The following is a 25,063-nucleotide window of genomic DNA, read 5'->3' as shown; positions in this document are numbered from 1 at the left end:
AGACGGGAGCTGCTGTTCTGATATTCCAATATCATATTATCGATAATTGTTTTCAGCTTCAGAAACAATCCTTGTTTGCTGACTTTCAAATAACCACTGAAGAAGTTAATAAGCAGCCAGAGCAAAACAGATTCCAGAAGTCAGTGACAGTGAAAAGGAAGTCAAGCACTGTTGCTGCAACACCTTTTTTCCTCTTACCTCTATAAAGCCTTAGCCCTTAAATCTAGAAATGCTCTTTGCTACTCTGTCATGACACAGCTCTACTGCTGAGTTAGAATTTCCATGCACTAAAAATGCTAAACAGACCCAAAATGAAAGAACAATTGGAAGGCAGTTAATGAGCAACGAACTTCTCTTACTTTACTACAAAGCTCATGAAAAGCTGTCCCTCCACTTGCCCACAAATCCAGATGCACTCATATGCACAATGCACACACAAGTTTAATCTGTTTGCATGTTTGCAGATCAGTTCAATACAGCACAATCTTTATCAGTGATATGATGACATGTCTTTGCAGACTTGCCTGTGACGCACTTCACAAGCAGCTGAAATAGTGTTCTGGTTGCCAGCAGGCTTTTACCTCTGACTAACACAGCAGAGAGTCTATTACCTGCATTTTTCACAGTTGGATCTTTTAGGTGTGATTTTGGGCAGCAAAGATACAAAGCAAATTCTTCTGTCTTTTTCATTCCTCTAAAATAAACCCATTCTCTCCTTGGAGCTTATCTGAAAGCTTAAAAATGACCTACTGAGCATCTCAGGAGGAAACACAAATTGGACAATAAAATGCATATACAAAAGGCTCTGAGCATCCTCACCCTAATGCATAATTCAAAGAAGTTGAAACGAAAAATCTTTAAACTCTTCCTCACTTACCTGCACTAATAAATATCAACAGATCATGCAACTTTGTTTCCGGTGCACCATCAGATGAGGAATTCTCTTCCAGTCTGAAGAAGGGATTTCAGAGAAGGCCTCTTGGCCAGCCCTGCTCTGAGCCAGCAGCCCTCAGGGCACCTCAGCTTCCAAAGGCCTTCGTGTGTCAGGAAGGTTTCACAATGTGCAGTGATCTCTAAAGAGAAAACAACAAAATATTTAATGCTGGCAATGCCTCATAACACTTCATTTCCCAATTTGCATTCAATTTAAGTCAGCAGCTTGCAGCATTTTCATCATCCTCCAGCACATGCAAACCCTGCGATCCCTGCTCTGCTTGAACGGGAAACAGAGTGAGAAGTGATTTAAAGAGTGCAGCAAATCCATAAATACCCTTGAACTTGAATGCAACAAAAAGCCAAGCTACAAAACATCTTTTTCCATATTTCATAAATATTAGATTGGGTACAAATAATATAACTTATTGTGTATATGTTTCTATTCCAAAGGCTTCAACAGATATTACACACAAATGTTCAATTTTAACAAATCAAAATACCAAACTCTCGACCATTTAATGAGTGAATTGATTTTCAGAGGTGTCAGGCAGTTTGTAGCTTTGCTTGCCCAATTATTTCTTGTGCCTAAAATGAGATGCAGTTCTGACTCTATTAGTTCATCATGCTGTAAATCAGAGAAAGAGGAAATAGAAAAGACCAGCAGGAAAAGCAAACATCATCAAGGTTGACGGGAATGTTAAATGAATTTTCTCCCAACATTCTGCTTAAGATCATTTCAATAATAAGAGTGAAATAAATTCCTGACATTTCATTCTTCAAGTGAAAAGTTACCCTTTCATTTTGCTAAACACAATTCAAACAGAAAGGAAAGAATGGCTGCCAAAAGTTCTTAATTAACGAAGACCCCTAGTGAGGATGAAAAACCTACACATCCAACCTCTTGGCATTTATTATCATAGCTCCTGTGAAGACAGGAACAAATTGTTCAGCTACATTGCATAAGTTTTTAATACAGAATTCATAAAATTTAATACATGGAATAAACCTCTTGGCAACTGATTTCTAGTTAAGTAAAACTGGTTTCTTTCCAGATCACTGATCTTGTTTTGTAGGTAATTACAGTTTAAAATTATACTTTTTCTCAATATTACTTTGAAATATCTCTTTTTTAATAGATAAATACATAAAAACAGGTTTCTCAGTTCTTCTGATCTAATTTTTCATCAATATTTAATTATTCTAGTCACTCTCTACTAAAAGGGCCCATATTTTGGAGTTTCATACCAACTTTCGCTGTGGCTGGGATTTCTCTGAGCCTTTTGTTAACACCTACGACAAAACAGATAATCAGATTTTTCCTTTTAAGCATATTTGTTTTTTAACAAGAATTCTTCCTTGTCCTAAACTGCTTAAAAAAAAAAAAAAAAAAAAAAAAAGTTGAGAAGAAAATAGCTTCTCTCCTTGTTGTTTACCCAGAAACTAAAATGGACAGAAAATACAAACACACTACCATGTGTAAAAAATATCCTGCTAGTGTCCAAGGATGTGAAAACTCCAGACATCAGATGGGGCTGTGGGGCAGAAGAGCCTTGGCATTCATGTGGGACCAGGGAGGAGCTCCTGGCCGTTCTGGCTCAGACACCAACCCCTCTTGTGACTCTTCATCTTCCCTACAGATCACTTCTCCTAACCCCTAGGACAAATATTTAAAGAGACAAAGAACTAGTTTGTGAGCTTGAAAGTTGGGTAATTACCGAATAAATATATAACTAGAGAAGACAGAGGTGTATTTGGCTTATTTGACTAAAAATTCAAACTGCTCTCCTGATCTCCAGCTAGGAGTGGAGATAACTGAAATTTCTGGACATACCGGAAAATGTGTAGGGCACAAGATGTGACTTGAAATCTTATCTTGTTTCCATTGACATGCAGGGATGTGTCCTGGCTTTAACAAGAGTGGGGAAGGCTCCTAAAAGTCTCTCTATTAAAACATCAGTGCTCAGTCTGTGTCCTACAGGCTCAATATTGCCTCATTCCAAGTGTTTCAACAGCCTGTGGAGCTTTAGTGACAACACCAGGCAAGAAAAGGAGCTGTTATCTAGGAAAAAAATCACCCAGCTCACTTCCTTCTATTGCCTTTAAGTCTCTGTCTTGCCCTTACTGCATATATATATATATATATATATATATATATATATATATATGCAGTAAGGGCAAGACAGAGAATTCAGCTCTTCTCATTCCTAGAATGTGGCAAGTCATCTTTTCAAGGTGCATATGAATGGGTAGATTAGTTCAGAAGAAGCTGCAAAGAAATCTAGAAATACTTTATTCAAGCAAAGACCCTAATTATCTCATCACAATCCCAGCTGTCAGGAGCCAGGGACAAAGATGCAGCTCCAGATGGTTTCTGCTCCCCAAAAGTTAGTGTATACCTACAGAAATAGGAGCATAACTACAGAATATATGGGTCTTAGTCAGAATTAATCTGCAGCACTAAATTCAAGGAAAATACCATTTCAAATGTGTTTTTTCATTAAAGACTTGATTATTTCCTAATTTAAGCACTGCAGCAAGTTCCAGTTTCTTCTTACCAGCTCTTCAGTGCCATTTGTGAATGACATCAACCTCATAATTATCCCTTATTATTTGTTGTTGACCCTTTTCATGTTTCTGTTTCTTTAGAAAATTAATTTTAAAATTACTGATCTCACTGAAAGCCTTGATGTTTCACTGTGTCCCAAGTCTTTACTTTGGCACTCCAGTTTTCACTCTAATGAAGATTTCAATCACTGTTTGCTTTACTGTCAACCACCTTGACTGGCGGTGAGCATAATGAACTCCCTTAACCCCAGAGGAAGCCACTGCAAGCCTGTCAGGGTTAATGGGCTCACGGGCTGCTGATTTCACTGCACTCTCTCCCAAAGGCTGCAGGACAGTCCTGCAGCAGCCTGACCTCCACAGCCTGCCAGGAGTGGGAGGGCAGGAGGAGGGATGGCCGAGGGAGCCAGGCACGCTCCAGTGTTTTCAGTAAACACTGCCTGGAAAATGGGCCTGCTTTATAGCCCAGATTAGAGACTAAGATAGACAGAAAGATAGACAGAGAGCAGCTGCCTAGGATGGAGGAGCCCTCTGAGGGGAACTGCAGGGCTCACTTGGGGAAGAATGTGCCAGGGAATCAGGCAGCAGTCGGTGCACAGAGCTGTCAAGCAGCAGCGGTAGCTGAAGGTTGAAGTACGGGTACAGAACTAATGCAGCGGCATTCTCTGCTACCATCAAAGCTGCGCAGCTGTTCAGCCCCTGCACAAAGCGTCCTTCCTGCCTTCCCACAGCTGATCCTGCATCTGAGCCTCCTTTGCTGGAGCTTCAGCTCTCCTTCTACAATTTTTTTGTGAGGTCATGCACATTACAGGATCTGTAGCTCATCTAGGAGAGTCCCGATGACCACAGGCACTCTTGGTGGTGGATCTGAAGGCAGGTCCCAGCTGTTTGCTGTAGTGCTGAGAGTGTTGAACTACCCAGCCCAAAGCCAGCTGAGAGCCTGCACAAACTACAGCAATCCCTCCTGTCTCCACTATGGAAAGAGCCTGACCCAAACTGATTTGTCTCCAGAGAGGAGCAACATGAAATGCATTTGCAGACAAGACGCTGAAGAAGCAAACCAAGTTGGTGCCTGTCTGTTGAAGAGCTGACCCAGGCTAACTGGAAATTGGTGGCATATGGCCACCAATGGCACCAGGACAGGACATGGGAAAACAACGTGAATGTGAAGATTCTTTGGCTTGGATTGAGAAGAAAGTTTTGGAAAACACGCAGAAGTAGCTAAGCAAATATAATTACTACGTATGGAGCAGGAAAACCAATAATTTCCAGGATACTTAGGCACATGTGGGTATAGAGAGTCACAGGGGATTATGACTTTCTTCTTTCTGAATTCATAAAGATGACATTTCACTGCAAAGAAAGCTCTGTTCATAGACTGGTTTTGAAGGAAATAGCCTTGAGGTTGCTCTAATCCTGCCAGGGAGATTCAGTACAATAAATCTCAGACCACACCACTGGATAGGAAAGCAGCTAAGACAACAGAAGCAGTGGAAGTAAAAGTCTCCCAGTGGATTTGTGGGTCAGGTCCTCAGCTACTCCAAACAGGCTGCAGTGCCCTTCCTGCAGATTTGGGGCCTGGCTGAATGCTCTGTGTTCGTGAGAGGACATGGAACAGCCCAGTAACACCTTATTTCTTCACACTGCTGCTTTTCCCAGGAAGCTTCTTGGCATTGCTTATATGAAATGCTGGAATGAATCTGGATCTCTGAGATGTCTCATTTTCCTTAATGCTCACAGTTAACTGAAATATTAAATATATAAAGTGCCACCCTCTTATTATTTAAAGCCTAAATTAACATAATTACCATAATTAAGACAAATGCTTTTTCCAGTCTATTATGCCTTAGCTTTTCCTGAAGGCAGATTCATTATCTTCAGGCCAGCTTTTATCTAACAGGAAAAGGATTATTGAAATTGGTACCATTAATGTTCATCAAGATATGCACATCCCCACTTACCTTGATATTACTGATTTCTACCCTGATTATCTAGGTGAAAAATTTTGTGGCTCGTTAGGAGGACCAAGTATTAATTGAAAAGAAAGAAAAATTAAACAGAAAAGGCTGTACTAGCAAAATTAAAAGTACAGAAATATTTAACACAGATTGAAAATGTGTTAAACCAGTGGTCAAAGCCATGAAGTCAAATCTCACTATGTTTCCAGTTTGGAATTTACTTAGACTACAAAAAAGAGGAACAAAAGGTCTCACATTTTTTACTAGCCAAGTTGGGATACTTTTAGGAGATTTGCAGCACAAGCTTCCTCACTGGCTGTATTCAGGCCCACCCTGAGAGGCACCACGGCCTTGCCTTGGTGGCAGGAGACTTGGGGATGTCTTGATTATCTCTCAGCTGCCACGATAAACACAATTAATTCAAAGAATGAAGTTCTGATGGGCTTCCCTGCAAAGCAGAGTAACTATGAAGACACATTGCACATAATGGAGCTGCAGCACAATGCCTCTGCACCCATAGCCAGGGACTGAGGTTACTCTCCAGTACCCAGTTACCTGCAGCTATCGGCACAGAATCTGACAGCTTTTATCCTTCCAAAAAAATAAATTCCAGTTTAACTCTTCCCTTTGGTTGAGAACTCATATTACAGTGTGCACTCTTAAAAGGAGTGCTGTTTTATTTAAATATAATGTCTCAGTTATGGCAGCAGCAATATAAACTTTACTGAACATTTTATTGTCACACAGCATTCCTTGCAGTAAAGGCACCTCAGTCACTCTGAATGCTCCTGGAAAGGATTGCTCTCCTGTAAGGTCAGGCTGGCAATAAGCATATCTCAGTTTGCCATTCCCCTTAGTATAAGAAAGCCCTTTTTATGTTCTCTTACATGTTTTCTTCTTTATAAAAAGCCCAAGGAAGTGCTCAGAGGCCTGGGCAATGCAATACACCACAATGAAAAAAGGAAAGCAGGAGGGTGGAACGTGCTAGAGGGACAAGGGTGGAGTCACTTCATTGCCACCGTCCCTACACACCCTCCAGGACTTTCAGGTTCCAGACCACAAGTGTGCCCTCTGAACAGTTCACTGTGCTTGCCACCACTAAACCTTTTCCAGCAAACCTGAGCCCTGGTAATCAGATAGGATGAATTCTGGCACCAAAATTAATGTTCAGACTTCCAAAAAGTTTTACCACCACACTAAAAATAAGGGTCTTCGTTTGGTGCATTTTGCTGGGAGGTAAAAACCCAAGCTCCAGTTTGAGAGGCTGCCCACAGTCACAGTGGCTGCCCACTGTCAAATCTGTCCTTACAAATTAGTTCTTATCAGAAGTCCGACCACAGGCAGAAAGTTCAAGTGGGGTCTTTGTGATCTGGATAGCTGGTTTCCATTTTTAGGAGTAAAACCCATTAAAATATTCTACCCTGATTTTCTTTTCCTGTTTGGTGAGTTTGTGGCATGCCAGGAATGCCAGCTGTTCCTTTAATACCTCTCATGACTCTATAGAGACGATATTTCTTTCGCTACCTCATTACTGAAAAACTGGCAAGCTAAGGGGAGTGCAGAGCAGAACCTTTCCATGGCAAGGGGTGCTGGCCACAGAAGCGTTGGGTTTCTGCTACAAATTATTAATCTCTGTGGCAGTCACTTTGTTGGTCCACCTAGGATAGTGATTCAGAGATTGTTCATTCCTGGAACTGAAAGAGTGTTGTTAAGTAATATAAAGACCAGCAACTGTCCTGACTGTTCTCCAAGGCAATTTTCCTTGATTACTGAAGTAGCCAAAACTCTATCACCTTTTCTGGAAGATCAGAAATGTGCATCTTTAATAAAACTCACCACATACCGAGATGGCTCTGATAGATTTTATCATAAATTACTTTAACTTTCTATTAGATTCATATAGAGTCCTTTACCTCAGCAGACAATTATTTGATTGATCCTTTTCCACTGTAAACAACCAAAACAGCAGCACTCATGATTCCACTACTTATATCAACAGCACCTACTCAGCACAGCTGTTCAAACATTTGTCAAATCACTTCACAGCAAATAACAATATGGTGCAGCATGTCTGTTCCTCATTTCATAGCAATATTTAGCATGCACTAAAAAAACATATGCTCTATTCACAAAAAAATACTTCATCTTAATCAACAGCAGCCCGCAAGTCTCAGAGGATACTGGAAAGTTCCACAGGTAAGTAGAGTCTTAAAGGCTGTGAAAGATGAATAGCTTCATTCATCCTGAAACCTAATTCCTAAGAATGTGCACCCAGAAGTTCAAACAATCTGACTTTACACTTTGGTGTCCAAAGGCTGGGCCTGATTCTGCATCTATTAATTTATTTTGTATGTACTGTAGCATAATCCACAATCCACTAAAAATACCATGAAACTGTTGTGATAGAAGAAAACATTGAAAAGAATGCGCAGCACTAACACATTGATGTGAGAAAACAGAGGCATGAAGTGACTCACTGAAAGAAAATCATCTATTAAGTTAGAGAGCAAAATTGAAATTTTTAGACTTCTTTGATAATGTCCCAGCCACTGGATCCTTCTGCGTTCCCAAATGTGTCCTGATCCCCTACAAATTCTTCCTGCTGCACCCTTAAAATTTAGATAAGCAATTCTGAAAATTTTGTCTTAATTACTGAGCTCTGAATAAAGACTTCTCCCTGCATCTCTCCTCTTCCTACAGGGACCTAAGCAAGAACTTTACGAATTACAAGAGAAAAGAGACCATCACCTGAAATGGCTCATGCCTGTTTACTGTGCTCCTGCTCCAGGACTCCAGAGCACACTGAACCCGCTAGAATGTGCCAGGAGTGATAGAACCAACAGCCAACCCCACTCCAAGCTGAGACTGCAAACACACAGAGCTCCCTCTAGACACAGGTTTTAGATGAGCTGCTGCTTGGCAAAATATCAGAACCCTGCTACAATTTTATACAGCTGAAGAATCCACAGAGTCTGTTTTTTTGCAGAGTTCTCTTCAGTCTTGTTGATAAAGATCAAGTGCAGCCTGCTGCTTTTAGAAGGAAAAAGTAGAGATGCATTCACCTGGCAGCACGAGACCACAGCTCCTTTCTCAGGACTGCCCTGACTACACACTCGCTGTCTTTGGAGATCCCATCCCCACTTGTTTCCCTCTTTTTATCTTCTCTTTATAGCCTTACTATCAATTGAAAGAAATTTCAAAATCTTTCCATTGTTCTGTTTTCCTCCCAGAGAACAGCACAAGGCATTTTTTAAGTAAAAAATTAATTTAAAGATTCTGTTCCTAGGATTAGATTCCAATATGAACACATCACAGAGACTTCCAAATTACAAATAGCACTGGAGGATATAAAAATCTAGTTGTGTAGAGCGGCATTTTTGAGCATTTAGGCTGTTATCTCTCACTGGAATTCACTATGACTAAATTTTTTTTGAACAATCTCAAAATGATAAATCATAGAAAATCATATTTATCTATGAAAATAATAATAATAAAAAAATTAGTGGTCCTTTAAAGACCAGAGTGGCATTTGTGACCTCTTACAGATTTTTATAGAGTTATTTATTCAGTTTACAGTGTGTATTTTGAATGTATACATAGCATGAGGAGTAGATCTCATGAGTGATACAACTTTGTTCTGAGCTTGAGGAAATGTGATATTGGAAGTTCTCCATGAACTGTCTGAAAAGCCTTTCCCTAAAGGTTTTTTTGTGGGGGGAGCTAAACAGCGAAATGTGTAAATGCAATTTGGGTTCACCAAAGACCAAGTCTATATCGGCTTTTCTATTTCAAGATCTTTATTTATTTAGAAACCTAATTCCTCAACCTCTAGTTTGCATGTCTTTGACAACTTTCCTTCACACCATATGCAAATACTAAATGTGTTACTGTTAGGAGTAACATGAGATGATTTATTATTCACTTAATCAGATGAATCTGCTAATTCCAGAAGACTGTAGTTTTGAATTCTATCAATATTTGCATTACCAGGAACTGGAGTCAGCTAAGCATGTAGCTGGTTCAGTTTAATGGAGGGCTGTTAGAGGGGGCTTAGTTTTGCATATTGAATGTCGACTCCTTTGGGATCTCTAAGGAGACTGCTGACTTTCTGCTCCTCCCCTTTCCTTCTGGAGGCAGGATCCTGAGCTGGATGGAGCCCAGTCGGACTCCATGGGGCTGATTATACATTACACAGGTATTTAATATAGAAAGAGCAGAAAAAAGGTATTTACACTCTGTATTATCACGACTCTGCTTCACGCTGAATATCCTTCATTCTCCCAACCAAGACTGTAGTTAGACAAAAATTGTTAAATAGCTAATTAGTTGAAAATACGAAGTGAATCACTGCTGACCGTCCAAGCACAGCACTCTTACGTAGGCTTAGAAATAGCTTCTGCTTATTTTTTTGCTAAACTCACAAAAGCACAAAGTAGTTGTAGCCAGGGCAATGCCATGAGAAGCACTGCCAGAGCAGCAGGAGTATGCACGAGGAGCAGGAGCCGGGCTCAGGGGGGTGCTGGATCAGCACAACCCGAGGGGATCGGCTACACCCCTGAATGCGCCACTGCATCTCCATAAACACCCATTGTGCTCTTTCAATTAACAGCACATCTCAGAGCTGAAAACCATGAACGTGTACGCTTGGAACGTTTAATTTGGGAAATTGGGAAAGCGTGCTCATCTTCCCAGGCTCCTTTTTCTCTATGTCCTTCCTTAATAAGGCCTCAGGATTTCACAGCCACTGAAGAATCCAAAGAATGCCATTAACCAAGATACCACCCTGATAATTAAAACTTGTTCTGAAAGAATTCCGTAGCAAATCTCAAGTCTTACACACAGAAACTCCTTTTCAAGCCAAAATATTACAGCTTTTTGTTTTCTAGGTGATGTCTCAGCCCTTTTTTTTCCTTTTTATCACTCTTTCCCAACAATTACTCCATCACAATCATGAAACTGTATTATTTTTTCATTACTTACAAACCCCAGTTTCCAAGTTTTGGTCTAAAGAGTTTGTTCTCTGCTTTCTGGGTTGCTTTCAGAGTGTGGCTGTATCTGTGTTTATCACAAGAGAGAAAAGGAGAAGGGAAGAAATTACAAAGGGAGTGGTGGATGAAATGAATTGCTGGAAGTTATGGTCTCTTAGGGCAAGGAAGATGTGTCAATGGCTGAAAAAATGGAGAGAAACCATCAAGAATAGCTTCCATACACTTCACCTACTTGAAATGTACGTATTTTCCATGATTTTCTATTTTTCAAGACAGACAGATGAAAACTGAAGCTCAGATTTTTTCTCTGGGAGTTGTCATACACAAAGACTCTGATCTGGAATTCTGTTTAGCACCCCAGGACAGGCAGGAAGTCAAGAAAGCCTTTTGGATACCAGCAGTGAAAATGCTGCTGCATTCACGCTGAGAAACAAATGTGGGCACACCATCTACACATAAGTATTTCAGGAAACCTGCCTCCTCAATTCAAAAATCTAAGCCTTGCCTCATTATTAATGTTAGAGGGAAAAGCTTATTAAATACATAATAAACCCCCATTTCCCTGAATACCGCCACCAAATGAATTTCCCTGGATCTCCCATCAAAACTGAGATTAAATCACACTTACAGTTGTTGGTCGCTATATGAAATACTACACTTGGTCTTGTATTGAAGCACCTGTCACTGATTATGGGCACAGTACATGAATTTTATGCCTATCTGAATACAAAGGCTGGCTGTAGAGGAAAATAAATTGATAAACACAGCCATATCAGAATTCTTCTGTGGATTGCCACAGAAGCTTCAATTCTCAAAGCTTCTCCAAGTTTGTTTGGCTTTAAGACTTCACAGAAGGGAAAGAGCTTGTGAAATAACTAAGCCTGGAGCTCAGAAACTGCATCTCATTTAAAAAATGTTTGAAATGCTCTCATTTAACCGTTTCTGAAATGAAATACAGCAGACTTCCAGGGCTGCAACATCATCTCCTCATTTGCAATGCAAAGTTTTACAAAAGCTTAATGGAATTTAAGCTGGTTTTGGTGTGTGGGTTGTTGGGGTTTTTTTTGTTCTGTTTTTTTTTTTTTTTTTAATTCAGAGAATCACTTCTCCAGACTCTCAGAGACTGGCCCTGGCAATGAAAAAGGAGGCTGAAGTACTTAATTTATGTTAGACACCGTATCTCAGAGCAGTGTAAGACAGAGGAACACCCTGGAACTTGCTGCTCATCCCCTCAGTAGAAAATGGTCTGCAGCACTGCCCTTTCACAGACACTGACATGTCCCTTCCAACGTAACAAATTGCTTTACCTTATGGGAGTGTGGCATTTCAAAAGATGTCCACTTGCTTTCTTGCATCAAAATGAAAAATGTCTACTGCATTGTTATGCCTTTTTACTAGGTATAATAAGATCTAACAATATAGCTGAGACTTCTTTGCTTGCCAGCAATTAATGTTTAAACAGCACAAGATATAAGAGAGGGAAATAAGGCTTAGGATTAATTTTCCTGTGTTATAAAAAGCAGAACTCTCTCTGCTATCTTACCCTTACCACAGTACTGTGGGTGACAAGGCTGAAACTATGAGGAATTTTTGTTGTTGTTTGTTTGTGAGGGTTTTTTTTCCTTTGGTTTTTGGTTGGTTTGAGTTTTGCTTGTTTTGGATTTTTGCTTGTTTGGTTTGGGTCACCATGTTTTCTAACTATCTGGCTTGTGCAGACTGAGAGTACTGAGATTCCTATAAAACAAAGGTTCGGATAATGAACTTCAGTTTCAATTATTTCTGGTTTCTCAGGTTTGAGAGCTGTCTCTGCAGCCTATGAAGCGGTTTGTACCACTTCAAGATTTGTGCTCTAAATCCAAACCAGGAGTTCTAAAAAGCAGAGAGACACAGTCAAGGTCTAAAGAGCCAAGATTAGCTACGCTTTTGTTTAAAAAGAACATTAAATTGTGCACCTGAAAAGCACAACTCAACTCCACTCAAACTCCCTCACAGTAATGCTCCAGTTTTGCTCAGTCTTGTTCTATAAAACTGAACAGTGAATAATTCAAACGTTTCATTAATTTTGTAGGAACGGGATAATGTTAGAAGAGTATGAATCTATAGCCTGAAGTGCCCTGTGCAGGGGAAGAATTGGAGACATGGCTGGGGTGGGAATTGACCCCTTGGGTTTGTGAGGGGAGCAGGGACAGCACTCCCCATCTGCCGGGAAATACCGGCACAGGAGCAGCTGGGCAAGACAGAAGCAGTTTAGGTATATCCAGAACAATCTGCCCAGTGTTGTGCTGCTCATCACCTGCCCTGCGGCACAGACATCCCTTCCTTCCCCGTTTCCAACCTGCTCTTTTCCCCTTCAGCAAGGAACCGCCGCGTTCCATGAGCGAACCATTGTGCGCCAAGCGAAGGGCTCGGGACCAGGACCCTTCTGAGGGGCAGGACCCCGCTGAGGGGCAGGGTTTGTTCTGCTCCTCGGCGCACGCAGAGGTGCTCCGGTCCTGCTCCCAGACACGGGACGGGGCCAGCGGGGGCCCTGAGGGCACTGAGGGCCCGGGCACCGCCGCGGCTCGGGGCCGGAACGGGCGGGAAAGCGAGGGCACTGAGGGGGCACCGAGGGTCAGGGCACCGCCACGGCTCGGGGCCGGCACGGGCGGGAAGGCGGGGGCACTGAGGGCAGGGCCGGGCCGATGGCGGCTCTCCGGGCCCCAGCTCCGGCTCCTCGGTGGTCTCACAGCTCCTGCGGCGGCAGGGGACACCAGTGCCTGCACTGGGGACACACCAGGAAAGGGCCATGGCTCGGGTCACGGCCGGCTCTTGGTCTGACTTTGCTTTAAAGAAACACATACCAGAACCTTCTTGCGAATCTCTTCCAGGTGTTTGCTACTCTTGTTATTTTACACACGTATACATACACATATATACATGTGTGAGAGGTTAGTTATTCTGAGAGTTCAGCCTCTCTCTGCCGAGCCTGCAGACCGATGCAGTGTTTCCTCACCTGTTGTCCTTCATTTCCCCCTGCAGACTCCGGAGTTTGATGTCCCACAACCCCGTTCTGGGTCTGGCACTCCTGTCCTGCTGCTTCGGTGATGGTGTCCTGCCAAGGAGAAGGCAATGTCAGACTGATTTGGCACGGCTCTTTTTTCCTGACAAATTCAGGTTAACTCTGACTTTCACCCTAGAGTTTCTTGCCATTTGAAAGATACATATTTTCTAGCACGGTTGAAAGGTTTTTCTTGGAATTCAGTTTAGCTGGCTGACTTTCACAGATTTCTTATTTCCCCTTCTCTTAAGAAAGAAAGAAAAAAAAAAAAAAAAAGGAAAAAAATAAAAAAGGTAAAAAGCAAGTACCTTCCGGCCTTTGCAATGCTTTATCCATTTTCTGTCATAACCTAGAATGAACTGTGTCAGGTTTTATAAAATTAATGATTCATCTTAGTACAGCTTAGGTTGCTCTTTTTAGTTTCTCATATTTGACCTAAGAAAAAAAATTACTAAGTTTTTGATCACAAAAACACAGACCAGACTGGTAGGCTTTGAAAAAGAGAACCTTCTTCAAGGATATCAAGTCTTTTTCACACTCTTGTCCATTTCATAAATAGACACATGTCAATTTCATAAATAAACATCCACTAGTTTTGTTATAGCAGTGTTCTTTGGCACAACCTCATCGTTTTGGCTTCATGCAAACAAAATTCACTAACTCAGCAGCTGCAATCCAGCTTGCTGAAGTAGAAATACTGAGTGAAGAACAAACTGATTAAAAATGAATACAGGGATCCTACTGGAAAAAATGAGGTTTTCCAGAGAGGATACCATGAAGGACAGCAAGTGTGATCTAGGCTAGAAGAAAGAGACTGGATTTTCTTCATCATGTAATGTCAAATGCAGGAAAATATAGGCAGACTTAATATGTAAAAAAGTGTGAATCGTTCACTGTATGGAAATGAAGGTAATCTGAACTGCTTCAACAAATGGTGCATGAAGATGCTGCTGTGGAAGCTGAATCAATTCCTAGACCAGAGCTGGTTGGTAATGGGGGAATAGCTCAAATTTCACTTTTAAAAGCGTATAGTAATTATATGCAAAAATGTGATTTATGAGACTGCTTCGGTGTTTACTGCTTATCTCCAACTGAGCTTTAGAGGTCCTATTGAGAATAACATAAAATGTAACATTTTGTTCCCGTGCAATAAACAGTAATTAGGAAGCAATTTTTATTTAAAGTCAGCTAGGGTTTTGCTGTTTACAATAATTAGCAGACAATAACTAAATGTACAGTATATATGTACTGTATGAGGGATGAATGAGGGATTAAAAATATTAATAATGAAGAAATGTTAATAAAAGTATTGCTTTTTGTTACGTGTCACACTCAGTACAAATGAACACATCCTTAGATAGGTTTTACAGGTTTAACTGCCTATTTCAGTTCCTAAATAGGCAGCACTTGAAGTTACACACTTCATCCTGCATCTTTGCTTGCTATCCCAGTCCACATCACCACTTGCTTTTCAACAATGATCTATCACCACTAGTTCATTTAATTTTATGTTTTGTCTTGTTTTAGAACTATGGAGCACAACATATCTACTGAAAACTTGATGCCAACCTAAGAACCTTTTGTGGAAATACTCTATTAATACTTTATTGTCATTACTCTACTGCTCTGTAAATTATCCAAACTCATTACTGAGGCAAAGTCAGTGTTTGAGCTCCATAACTTGTTCCTATGCATGGCAGAAAGAAGAAGAGCTTGTGTTTTAGTTATCTGGCTAAAAGAAAATTAGAGAGGGCATCTGTCTGTAATAACTCTGGATATATTTCTAAACTGATATTTAGGAAAAGACAGAAAGAAGAGACTGTGGTAAGCTTAATTCTACCTTTCAGTTCCAGTTTTTGATGCAGAATTGTCTTCCCAGTATCTGCTTAGCTTCAGTGGGAAGCAATTCACTCTTAAATCTTCAGAATGGCAAGTGGGGAATCTCCTTTGTTCGGGAGACAATTGTGTTTTGTTTAATGACTGATAATACCAGTAGTAGAATTACAGCCATGGGTTAAAAATTAAAATTTGAAGGCTGGAAGATTGAAAGAAATGAGAGTTAAAATAAAAACAGCAAGACAATTGGGCGTAAGGCAAATCAATGAAAAGGACCAGGAGGAAGTCATCAGCCAGTGATTTCTCTTGTGACTGCTGATCTGCAGCAGCCTCACCATCTGCTGTTTAGGTATAAACATTTTGAAGTCACACTATATTTTCCTGAAATACTGATTTATTTATATTTTTAAATTAATGTCTTCCTTCAGCATTCCCCCACAAAACTGAAACATTTGCAGAGAGACACAGAGCTGTTTCTGCCCTACATAAATTGAACAATGTATTAGAAAAACCCCAACTGTTCAGCGATTGTCAACATGCCTGCCACTTCTACGTTCTATCTTAGAATGGTATCCTGTTTAAAATTTTTTCTAAGTAAAATTCTTATTGACTGTAGCTTTAGGTCTGTCCCTCTGTGCCCTCCCAGAACTGGTAGTGGAGGAGGCAGAGTTCCAAAGACTGATGGGGTTAAAACTAATTGGAGAGGAGTCATCAATACTTCGGGAAATTGGACATACATTGGGCCAGTTTTGATTTGCCTTGAAAAGTCAATCCACTGAAAAAGCATGCGTGCTGAACAAGAGCAGAAAAATCAATCCTCCAAACAGAATCACAATACAGAACAGCACTTTGTCTTTTCACTAAATTCCACAATATGGAACTGCCATCATGACCTCATTTAAAGTAGAGCCTCTGAGCTCCACAAACTTGTTTGCAAGTACAATTCATGACCCATTTCTCCTCTTTAGTCCTGGTTTCAGGTAAACCTGAAAGGTACTAGCTGACAAAAAGCTTTTAGAGCTAAAGATTGTGTGTCCATAATGTTGCCACATCAAGGATGTCAATGACACGAAGTGAAAAGACCACCACTAAAAAGCCCTCCCAAACCCCCGCCCTGAACCCAACCAAAAAAATGTATCAAGTTTTGCCACATAATAAAATTGTGTCTTTTTTTATAGCAAACTAGTGTACCTTGTTGCATGGGCACAACGTATCTTAGAGACATAATGACCCAAATGAGTCATTTTTTTATAGCAGTGAAAATAATCTTTGACGTGCCTTAATGCAACGGACTACTGTTTTGATTAAGGCCTAGATTACCTTGGCCTGTCTGATAACCAGCCCTTCTACCAAGGCTAATTTTCCCAATAAAGATGGGCTTTTAATCAGTTTTCTACGCCCTGCAGAAAAAGCCTCTGATATAATCTTTACGAGGATTACTGGCTGCCTCCTCCTGTGTGCAGGGTAAGGCCATCAGCCTCTTTGATCAGCACAGGAAGCAAACCTATGGATTTGCTCTGCAGAAAGGATGCAAATTCCTAGTTCCCTACTGTTGCCCCGTCCCCTTGCAGCTTCTCATATAGCAAAACTGTCACCTGACCAACCCCAAATCTCAAAACTCATCTCAGAGACAGCCTCCTCCCTAGTGAAGGAAAGACTAGAAGGCAGACTGCTCTGCCAAGCTTTCACAGAACAGTAACATTCATTGGACTCTGTTTCCTCTGTACCAGATGAGAATAGAAAAGCAGCTTGACAGCAAGTAAATATTTAATTCCTATTTCATTATCAGATTCAGAAATGGAAACTGGAAGAATTATCTGTTAGGTTGAAAAGTGCAGTCTGAGGATAGTATGCAGAGTACAAATTATGTTCCACATTTAATGTATGACATGAAACAGCTTTCCAGAGGAGTATCAGTAACACAGAACCTCATATGACCTATGCCTCTTTCTGTTTTTTGGGAGATCCCAGAGACAGTGTTCCTGGATCAGAGTAGCAAGCTCCCCTCACTGCTGGAATGTGTCACAAAGAAGTCCCTGCCACAGCGGTGACAGCAGAGGAAGGTGCACAGAGCGAACGTCCTGCACTGCTGCACTGGCTGCAGGCCATGCAGGTGTCATGGAGCTCTCCTGAAACAGAGCTCCCCTGGCTTGGGCAAGCTCACAGTTCTGCTTTCCTGGCTCCTGGGCTCTGATCTGTGCCCAGCCAGCAGTCTGCCCGTAGATGTGAACTTGAGCTGTGCCTGGAACTTCACCTTGCATTCCCTTTAGGTGGTGGAGACAAATCACCTCTCTCCTGGCCTGGCTGGTTTCCCTCTGCCCACGCTATCTCCCTGAGCTCTGTGTGCTCCAGCACTGCAGTGCCCTAGGGCAGGATTAGGCCATTTGTTTATATATAAACACATGGCACACTCCTTCTGCACAAGTGTTTGTTTTTGCATAACTGGCAGATAACAGGGCTGTAAATTTTATTGCTAAATATTATAAACATAGATCTATATTTTTTCCCCCCAAGAATTGTGGTTTGGGTTGGATTCTGATCTCACTTTTGCCAATTTTTTAACTGATTTACCAATCATTTACCCATGCATGACATTAGAGTAAAACTTTATGGGTTGCTTTTCAACAGCACTGACATTACTTGTGGGTACTGTTTAACATAATATAAGCAATTAAAAGAAAAACCAGGCTATGTTTCATCAAGATGCAAATGAAAATTATTAAAATAATACATTTCTTTCCATAATTTTCTACTTAATTCCTAATGAACATGACATTTTTCTGATGGTTTTACAAAACCAACTATTTCTGGTTTTCTCTATTCTCTACATTACTGGGTCATGTCTTTTTCCAGAAAATCCCTCTATCTAAATTCCTATTAACACGTATTTCTTCCTGTTGTTTGCCTTTCTAGAGTCAGAATTTACCACCACAGAGAACAGCTACTGCTGCGTTCTACTGTTCCTGCCCCACATTGTCTCAAACTGCTCAGGATTTTATGAGGTAATTTCAGTACTGTCACATCACACTTGAAACAGAATATCTAAAATATGTGATAGGAGTGAAAGGGTTTGCTCTTCTGTTCCTATCTTTGGACACCATGAAACCCCTTTCTGTACATGTTCCCTTCCTATTACCAGGATATATATGAGTGGGTTATCAGGTACTTTTTTGCACACTGTTCTGAGTAGGTCAGAAGTTTTAATCCACAAAATAACTTCAATTCAAATACGCCTTCTGAAGAAAAAAGGAAGCAAAGTAAAACTGAATACAACAAATGCTAGCTTCAGAATGGTTTTCGGTGGTTCTGTCAGTATTAAATTGATGAAAATAATCTAAACAGACTATTTCAGAACCCAGCTCTACAGATTTAGAAAGAGGTTTTCAGAACAAAAATAATGCATACTATGTAGTTCTGCATGTTTCATTGTAATTTTCAACATTCTAAGATCATTAATATGCACAATCCTATCTTTATATGCTTGGGTTCTTAGGTTTCATGTGCTGTCTATGTCTGAAGTTTTGTATAGAGTTATTTTATTTGTATTTACAGTGTCATCACTTGCTGGTACTCACATGATCATCTGTTACAGAAGTGTTACAAACGGCCGTGTAACAGAATTGATGCAGTCCCAAACCAAATGCCTCACACAATGGGAAACGCCTTTACATTTGTATCACCAACTCAGCACTGGAAAGCCTCTTTATAAATGTGCATCATGAACATGTGAGTAATGTCCTAACAGCATTTAGCTATTCCATATAGCGCTTCTGGGATTACCTTACAACTACTAGGTGATGCATACTGCATTAAGAACTGTATTTCTTGTAAAGCTCACCTTTAATACCGTGGCAGGTGTAGGCTGCACCTGTTTACCAGCACTAATCAGAGGAAACTGCAGAATTATCAGAGCTCTTAAAATTTTGGTCCATTCCGAGACTGTTTTCTACCCAAATAATGACAGATGCAGAAAGTTAAAGAGAAGACAGCTCCTGCTGAGTCCAAAAATCTGGATGATGAGGATAATATACATATAACACACACACATATTTTTGTAATCAAACTCTGTTATTGTAATTCTTTAAAGACCCAACACAATTCAGCTTAACTAGGTCTGTTCAGTGGGAATGTGTGTCAACTCCTTTCTGCAGAAAGATGAGGAAGGCTTATTGTTTCTTAGGGGGCTGCACCAAGGAGATAATTACAAGCTGTAAGATAAAATCACATGAGCAGGGTATGGAGTGCAGGGCAAACAGGGATGGTGGTGTTTCCACCAGTACCTTTGATTGCAGTATAGGGAATTGCACTGAGTTACAATTTTTAACAGAGCTCACAATAACCCAGGTGTGCTGTGTCCTTGTCCTCTCTGTGACTGGCAGCTGTCATGGTGACACTGCTATGCAGGATAAAGGGGAAGGGATTTTTCATACCCTTGCCAGTGATTTTAAAGACTTTTGTTTGTAACACCAACTTACTGCCTCACCTCAGATATGCCAATTCATTCCAAACCTCAGTTTCCAAATTAACAAAATGCAAATACATGCATGAGTTGCAGGAAGCTGGCACTTTACAGGAAAGCATAATGGAGACAGTTTTATAATGCATTTTCCTTCTTTTGGAAGCAAAACATACACTGGACATGAAGGAAAACATCAGTCTGCATTTAATACATACAGAATTATTCCCTGTCACATAGTGACAAATGTAAGTGACATGTCACATGGTGACATTTGACACAGTGTTCAAATGTAAACAAACAGACAAAGCACCAAGTCTGTAGAGCCAATTCCTGTAACTGTAATTGCTGTGAGATATTAATTGTACCCACTAAGGCTTTACCAGGCAAACGGACTTCTGTGGGTTTTTTTACCTCAATTGAGCTGTGCAGCCAAGTTCAGAACATCCCTTGCTTCAGTTCAGTTCCAGCCAGGCAGGTTCCCCTAGAAAACAAGCAAACAAGTAATTTAGTAAGATACTAAGGAAAAGCTTGTGTGCATGGGCGAAAGACCCAACTGTTGTGCTTTTTAAAAGTGCCTTTGTTTTTTTTTCATTTTATGTGGAAAATGGATTCAATCTTCCCCTGAGTTACTGGCATTTATTTGCTCGTTGTTTCAGACTGAATCTATATGCTTTTAAACTTGGGCAAGACATGTAGGGTGCATAAATCCTCTCTTCTCTTATGGTCTCATTATATCTTTTCCCACTCTCTTCTGGCAGGAAAGCACCAACTGATGATAGATTTCAAAAGTGAATAGTGGCTTTTTTCAGTGTTTCAAAATTAAATAACTGGAAAAAGCATCTAAAAACCTGGAACTTCTGGCAGGTTTTTCAGGAGGTCACTTTGCAGTATCAGACAAATCACTCCTATGCTGTAAGTGTGAGCAAATTTGGAAAAAGTAGTTCAAGAACTCTGTGATAAAAAACTGGTTTTCAGATGCATTTTTCTTTTCAAGAGTAATTTAAAGAAGGAGGATGTTCTTTTCTTTTCAAGGGTGGAAGTAAAGGAATCATGTTATTGATCAGAGGGTGATTTCAGTTAGGTGCTGTAGTTATGACAATGGGTTCCACCTGGAGACACAGCTGAGTGCCATTTGAGTGATTGCAGCAGGAGCAGACATTCTCCACCTGAGTTTAACCTAAAACAAATACAATTCTACAGCTCCCCAGGCTCTAGAACCCCGCAGAAACTCGAACCAAGGGAAGTGGATGTCATTATTTCACTGTGTGGGGTACAAGCAGATACATTCACTTCACTTTAAATCTGTAGAGCAGCTTTAGCTACACTGAGAGTTAATAACCAGCATTTGGCCAAAGCAGTAAATTCTGGCCCTTTACACAAACCCTGATGCAGTTTCACAAGCAACCTTTAAAACTAGGCTGTTCCCTTGTTTGTATTTAATTACACAGGCATTTAATTTTGATCGTTAATTTGTGCATGGCTCATTTTCTCTGTTCTATCAATGTAATTATCCCCTTCTCATAAAATAACTGTAAGGTCCAAAGTGTCCATGTCTCCTTTCCAACCCGAGTGTGCATCTGCAGTACGTGGTTGAAGCTTGCAAAGGCCCAGGGCATAGAGTGACTCTTGAGTGCTCACTACTCTCATTTCAGGTGTGAGTCCTGATCCAGTGTCAGTTGTACTTCTCTGTTCATCAGCTGTGGGAAAAACTACTGAGCAAGAAGGACCATTGAAATTTATATAACGAAGCCTATCTGCCTTCTCCTGATACATTTTTTACTTTATTTTACAGCTTTTGATGATTTGAAACTGCTTAATTTATTTTTTTTTCCCCTTGGAAGATGTAATGAAAGTGTCCCATAGAGCAGTTACCCAAATACAGATTTAATCTGAAATTATGTGAGACCATGGATGAAGCTTTGTGACAGAAACCTTGGTTTCTTGGCAATTTTAGTTTAAGCAGTTCCAAAGTTATTTCCCAGTCCCTGTCTGTTCAGTTTCATGCTTGCTCCACAAAGTATGCTCCTGCCATTAAATCCTCCAGCTTATTATAGGAATTCACTGAAGAAGTCAGTAGATTCAGGATAAGAACAGACCACCCTTGCTTTTTGTTTTGAGTTGCTGTTTCTTCTTACAGGGAAAACATTGAGTTCAGCAAGCACAATTCAGAGGCAATAAGAATGTGGCTTAAAACTTAATTTTCACAGAACTTGAGGAGCATTTAAAAGTTAGCACTTGATTCACCTGATTACTCAAATCCAGCCTGTACATATCTCCAGAATTATTTGCACATAGTACACAACTGTCTACTGAAATCTAGCATAATTTTTTAAAATAAATTTCAGGGGAAAATTTCCTTCACAAATAAAACCTGCAAACTCAAAGTAATTAGCAGAAGAATAATCTCAATAAATATGTAGTAAAAATGTGTAATAAAGCAAACAGCTTCCCTGTTGGATCACATACATAAGAACAATGATACCCCAACCACCCCAGGAACTCTCAAAGTAGTGCAGAAACCACTGTGACACTAAAGTTCAAAATTTGCAGGAGGTAGTTAATACTTCTTGCTGTCACCCCCTAAACTTGGAGAATTCTCAAGCTGCAGAGTTTTTGTTTGTGGTCCATACTGCGGGGTTCAGGTCAGCCCTTTCTCTGTCACGTTTGTTGGTGCTACTCCCCCTGTATTTGGGATAACAGGACACTCCAGCCATCACCTGTCCCACATGGCAACAAAGAAATACCAGCAGTATTAAATGATTAATCTGACCACTGGTGGCTTCTGTTTCATTCATGTCCCAGAATTTTCATGTTTCTATCACTGCATCTCTAACTTTGCTTTTGTGTAAGTAGACCTGACCTGTGCTATCCACAGCCTGCTTGACTGCTTCATTTTCATATTATCAGTTATGATCAACAGATTTTTCCACAGCTATGACCTTATTTTTCCCCTTCTGTGCAAGGCTAGGAATGTTAAATACTTTGATAAAGGGGGGGGAAAAGTCCTGATTGGCAGTGGTCGGAGGACTTTTCACCCTTTAAGGGCTACCTTACTAATTTACCAGGGAATAAAAGACCTGACCTCTTTGCATATTTATTTGCATAAATACTGTCTTCAAAAATTGCATAAAGTTACAATATTTGCTTTAATGCTAACATCAAAAAATCAATTGAATTTACAGCATTTGCTTTAAACACCACACTCTGTGAAAACCAGAAATAATTTATTGCAAGCAAACCTTCAGGTGACTTACATTGTCTTATCCTTGCTTGAGGGTAGGTAATTATATGTTCTTTGGCTGCATCTATTTTCTATCAAAGTGGTTTAGAGATGTTGAAGGATGCACATAACAGGAAAACAATGACTGCTCTGCATGCACGTATCTTGCAGAGCACATCCCATTTTTTCACACATGTCTACTTAAGGTGCATGGAGACAAGGTTAGATAAATCCAAATGTGAAAACAATCTTGCTCCATAACTACCGGGGTTAGCTCAAATTTACCACTTCCAAACAGAACAGGAGATGACTTTGTGCTCCTGGAAAAATGTTCAGCTTCTGTAAGCTTTGCATTTTTCCTCAGAACAAATCTGGGCTCAATGAAATTTAACGCTTAGACCAATTAAGAAGTGACCATCGCCTGATTACTAAGGAGGCCATATGTCAGATGACACAAATGATAAAACAACAGTCTCAGTGCAAAGCACAGCTCTTTCAGGTGGTGTCTCATGTGGTGCATGAACAGGGCTGGCTTTCAGTGCCAAGGGAAAACAATGACCTAAAAGTGCAGCTTCTGAGAACCTGTGATTTTACAACACATGAGCCTGACCCTGTAACAGCCCAGCAACTTTTCTATAGGTAGCAAGAAAAGTGTCAGATAAATTTTACTCTAGAATTTCCTGTTATGGAGAGAGATTCACTATTCAGTAGGAATTAGTAAGGGTCATGTAGCATCCCAGGAACCAATAATTTTCAATATTTGCCTTTGCATGCAGGATGCATGGTTGTTCACCATTGCCCTAAGTGGTATTTAATCCACATGAGGAGACATATGTCTCCTTTAGAATGCATGTTTGCAGTCCACCTGGTGGACTGCATAGGAATGAATCCAATAAAATTAAATGAAAAATAATATACATTTTATGGTACCTGTACCACTCATTAAAGTATATCTACTCAATTTATATTAAAGAAAGATGTGTGGTAAGGCCAGCTTATTAATAAATATTAAGTCATCTGGGTAGAATTTTTTCATTAAGATATTTCCTATTAAAATATGTAACATCATAAAAAAAAAATCTAAAATTCTCACCTCTGTGAACATATTACCTATTTCACTGCAGAAGAGGAAATCTTCATGCAAGTTCAGGGGGTTAAAGAAGCATGAGCATGCCAAATGAGTGTCTCCAGTCTGGCAAAATTAAGGAGCGGGTTCAGGAGAATTCCTCACACCTGAGCTAAACAGAGCTGTCACAGCTGTGGCAGGCCCAGGGTTGGGAAGGTCCCCTACAAAGCAACAGACAACAAGAGTGAATAAATATAAACCCCTTCATCCTTTCTTCTTCTGTGCAAGAATTGTGTTAAACCGATTTGGGTTTTTAAAATAACAGTAAGACTAATTAGAGAGGTCCCTGCTTGTGATGCAGTAAAGTGCAGGTACATCATGTGGGCACAACAGCTGAAGTCAAGTTAGATGATGGCTTTATTAGCATTAAATAGCCAGGTTCCCAGCTGACAAGGGAAAAAGATATCCCTCCACTTTCTCTGAACTTCTTGCATTCTTAACATTCCTTCCATAAATCATTTAATACCTGCCTATTCATAGGAAAATGTATTGCCGAGGTTAAACAGTGGTTTTTCTCCTTCCACTCTCATTGGAGAGAAACATAATAAATTATGCCTGATTTGCATTCAAGTTTGCATACACAAAACTCTTGTCATGAACTAGCAAACAATAAACTGCTCATGTCAGAACACATTGTTCAAACAACAGCATCAAATAGCTGCTGAGCTGTATTATTACCCTGCTCAGTGCTGTGCTACTGAGACTTCTCCACACAAATCTACAGCTCTGCAAAGGCAATAGAAACGATAAACTGAGCAGCTTTGTGTTTGTCATCGTGCTGCAGTCCAAATAACCTCCACTGCTTTGTGGGACATCCTGACTCCAGGGAAGTTCTGAGGCCCTGATGAACCCATATGCAGAATGTATTAATAATTTTCCCTGATGACAGAAGTCGATTTTCCATGTGCTGGCTGGAAGCTTCCATCACTCAGGTACTGGGC

The 25,063-nt window shown here is 40.4% G+C and overlaps 1 long non-coding RNA gene across 1 annotated transcript; it reads right to left on the bottom strand.

Moving 5' to 3' along the window:
• Positions 1–312: 312 nt before the first annotated feature.
• On the bottom strand, positions 313–24,204 carry LOC120759310 (uncharacterized). Its single transcript, XR_005703150.2, has 5 exons — positions 24,090–24,204; positions 20,188–20,257; positions 13,437–13,535; positions 878–1,073; positions 313–734 (listed from the first exon to the last, which is right to left on the bottom strand). It is a non-coding gene; the product is annotated as an uncharacterized LOC120759310 (long non-coding RNA).
• Positions 24,205–25,063: the final 859 nt, after the last annotated feature.

Source organism: Hirundo rustica, chromosome 14, assembly GCF_015227805.2.
Source record: "Hirundo rustica isolate bHirRus1 chromosome 14, bHirRus1.pri.v3, whole genome shotgun sequence".
NCBI classification, from domain to species: Eukaryota; Metazoa; Chordata; class Aves; order Passeriformes; family Hirundinidae; genus Hirundo; species Hirundo rustica.
Note: the sequence above shows the minus strand (reverse complement) of the source record. Positions and strands in the feature narration are given on the sequence as shown.